Source organism: Myotis davidii, unplaced genomic scaffold (assembly GCF_000327345.1).
Source record: "Myotis davidii unplaced genomic scaffold, ASM32734v1 scaffold395, whole genome shotgun sequence".
NCBI lineage: Eukaryota > Metazoa > Chordata > Mammalia > Chiroptera > Vespertilionidae > Myotis > Myotis davidii.
The window spans coordinates 2,690,623-2,694,457 of NW_006287904.1; the positions used below are offsets into that span (position 1 = coordinate 2,690,623).

General features: G+C 48.7%; 1 pseudogene; it reads right to left on the bottom strand.

Moving 5' to 3' along the window:
- Window positions 1-1,999: 1,999 nt before the first annotated feature.
- LOC102771229 lies at window positions 2,000-3,633 on the bottom strand (annotated as a pseudogene).
- Window positions 3,634-3,835: the final 202 nt, after the last annotated feature.

The window sequence follows — 3,835 nt, forward strand, 5'->3', positions numbered from 1 at the left end:
GGGTGATGGATGCAGGCCTAGCCATCCTCTCACTGGTAGCGATGAGGGAGGTGGGGAGAGCTGGTCCCAGCAACATGGTGGTGAGGTTCAGACCCTTTCTGCCTCCTCAGTGATCCTCCCTCCACAGCCCTCTGAGGCTGTCGGTGTCCTGGTTGTACCTCCTCCTTTCTTCTTGCAGCACTTGAATCAGGAAGCTTTGGGACTTTCCAGGAAGGAGCTAGTGACAGCTTAAGCTGGTGCCCTAGCCACAGGATTCCTATCCCAAGAAAGATCTAAGCCTTGAGTCATAGGAACACAGACCTTAGCTGGCTTCTCACATAGTGGTTCCGAGAGGAATTTTTTGGGGGGGACAGCTTGTTTGTAGGAGAACCCTGGATGTAAAAGGTAGAGCCCTGTCGGGTAAATGCTCCTGATAACATACATATTGTCTTAGAGATTCGGCCCCAAAGAGGCATTGCAGGACTCTCCGAGTTCTTTCTCCCTTCACAGCACATGGCTCTGCAGAGACAGCTGTGGCTGACACAACCCCTTGGCTAGGATCTCCTTACACGACTCTAATTTCAAATGGTCTGTCTCATCATCCATGCAAACCATTGTTTTAGAAGCACTACCATTTTGACATCTCCATATTACATTAGGTGTTGTCTTCATACCTAGAAGTAATTAAAAACTCTTTTGTCCATTTATGATCTAAAGAGTGTGGAGAAATCCAGCTACTGGATTTCTCGATTTGTAGCACTCTGTGGAAGCACTCTGAGCGCTGGGTAAGGAAGGGCCATTTGCTGTGAAGCAAAAGTTCTGTTTATTCAGAAAAGCTCCAACTTCACATATTCCATTTTCAGAGTCAAACCCACAGGTTCTGGATTTTGTTTTGGAAACTATATTTCCGTAGCTGGGAGGCGGTTAGTTTTCCGGAGGGACGAGGACTTGGTCCCTGTTTCAGGCTCCCTAGGGAAAATGAAAGGCAGTAGTGCGTCCATTCCAGAAATTGCTGTGAGATTTCACACAGGGAAAGTGAGACTTGCCCTTTTCATCTCTTACCTCTTCTGCTGTAGTCACTGCATCCCTGTCTTCCGAGGACAGAGGCTTTGGTGAGACTGCAGTGCAGCAGTGGGTTCAATTCAGACACCGACTTAGGGAATGAAATGGGACGCAGGTACCAGCCAGGTTCGGGTTCAATTCTGGGGTTGTTTCCCTGGGAAGGAAGATCCCTTACTTGTCAGTTTGTCAGCTCTCACTTGGGTGTGGGTTCTCTCCTTGTGGTGGCGGCCTGTGCAGGCATTGGGCTGACCTTCATTAATCTGTCAATCCATTTCTGGCCTTGTGTCCATTTTGGAAATTCTATGAATCTGTCAGGACGTTGCGTATTCTCCACATCTTGTTTTAGTTTTACTAGTATTTTCCTGGCAAATTTATTATGTAAGTATTTTTACAATACAAGTTGAAGAATGTTTTAAAAATTAAAAAAATAAAAACAGTACAATTGCTATTACCGAACATTATCATCACTCTTATGTTTATTCTTCTAGTAACTTTTTATGTATGTGGGCTTTTGTTAACTTTAAAAACACAGTTTTATGTCTACAGTACATGCACTTGTCATTTAACCTTTTTACTAGACAGTAAAACATAATTAGTAATTGATATTTGTTATTGACTATTCTTGATTACCATTCATTATGTGGCAGTACTTTACTTAAATATTCCTCTACTGAGGGGTCATTCAAGTTGTTTCTAGGTTATCATTATTATAAAGAACATGTAGAAAATGTCTTTGTGCATATCATTTCATGACATTTAGGATGATATTTTAAAGGATATATTCCTAGAGCTGAATTTTTGATATTTCTGGGTTATAGGTGCTTTACTGATGTTTTAAACATTTTTTTAAAAAAAAATCCGTTTAACAATTCATAATTCCTACTGTAAAAGTTTTTTTAAAAAATAAATCTTCATTATTGGAAGTGTTACATATGTCCTTCCCTCTCCCACCTTCAAGTCACCCCTGATACGAATCGTGCTCATCGGGATCAGCTGCAGTGAGAGGAACACCATCCGCTGTACCCAATGGTGGTTCTGTCATAAGACAGTTGGGATCATTTTCGGGCGTTGCTTCTCTTGAATGTTGAGGTGGCGTGGACTCTCCCCCAGTTACTTGACTGGAGCTCTCCAAGCTTCAAGAGCATCCGCTTCATGTCTTCACTGCAGGCCACGTACAGGACGATATTTTCAACCCTCTGGATAACTTCGTCCATGTCCTTTGTTCCTTGTCCCTTCCAGGCATCTCCCAATGCCGGCCTGTCAACTTCAGGGGTTTTACTGCACAAATTAGGTTATCGTCCACAGGGTTAGAAAAGACGGCGTCCAACAACCCCCGAAGAAAAGGCTGAAGAATAGCTGTTTGAACCTGTCCCTTTGCTCTTTTGATCTTCAGCTTAAGATAAAGTTCTCCTTGAAAGAGCACAAACTCATGGAATCATCTCCGCGTTGCTTCATCTTCCTCGGCAGCTTGATCTCTAAGGTCATATTCAGTCTGTAATCTTCGAAGGAGCACTTGGGAGAAGCTGCCCCTCTGTGAGCTAATGGTCAGGTGACAGGACAGGTACCTACACAGGCGAGCTCCCACGCATGGAACTTTGGCATGGACGTGGCCTGTTGATAGATGAGGTCCGCAACTTCTTGCAAAGCCTCGTCCGTGGAGACCCGGCCACTCGGGGTCTGTGCAAACTGTTCCATGTCAGTTTCAAAACTGCCAGGTTGCTCTGTCAGATGGTTCAAGAAATCCCCAACAAACACAGACAGAGGGAGGTCACCCTCGCAGGGTCCCTGATGGCTCCTCAACCGTTTCCTCAGGTCAAAGTAGAGCTCAGGGACCTCGCAATCGGAATGAATATCCAAGGACAGGGCCTCGGCGTCTCCAGCTGCACAGCCTGGCTCCTGCTCAGGGCGCCCTTCACCTCCTGCAGCCCCTTCTGGGCGGAGCCCTGGCATCGCTCCTCCAGCTCCAGGGTGTGGCTCTCGAGCTCCCGGCCCTGCTGGCCCAGGTTGGCCTCACTGTCCCTCAGTCTCTGCAGAGTGCGCTCTTTCTCGCTCTCCAGTCTCCACAGGTAACGACCTCTCCTCCTCCCTCAGGAAGCTGTGCAGGTTCTGGAAGGTCGCCTGGATTTTCTGTCTCTGAGCCTTTATCTTCTCATTCCACTGGGCTGTCTGCTTTGCTGTGAATGCTTACTTGTTCGTGCAATCCTCTTCCAATTGCCTCAGTTTCCTCACCGCTTCCTGGAGCTTTTCCCTGTAGCCGGGGCCCGTGCTGGGATGAGCAGATGAGCTGGCCCTCGTCCTCGCAGAAGAGGTGCAGCCGCTCCCTGTGTCCTGGCAGGACAGCTCCTGCTCCTGCTCCCGAGGGTGGTGATGAGGACGCCCAGCTGCTGGTTGGGCTGCAGGCTGCCTCTCTGTAAGGGAGCCGTCACTGGGGCAGGAGAAGGTCTCTGCTCAGCTGCGAGGAGGGCGGGCCCATGAAGCCCAGCAGGCAGGCCTGGCAGTAGCTGTGGCCGCAGGCAGGCAGATAGGCAGGCAGATGGAGCAGGTGGAACCCTTGCCCATCTGCATCTTCTTGCTGGTAGTGGCTGACGCCATGCCTCTGCCGAAAAGCTGCAATGTCGGACCCAGAGGTTCCCCACAGCGATGGTGGCACACCCTCCCGCGCTTCCTGTGGACGCCCGGCTGCCACAGGCCTTGAGGTCTAACCTGGGCCACCACTGATGTCAAGCACTGGCTGGAGGGAGTCACCTGGAGCAGCCACTTCCCAAGTCCTGTAAAAGTTTTTTACAGACAAAGA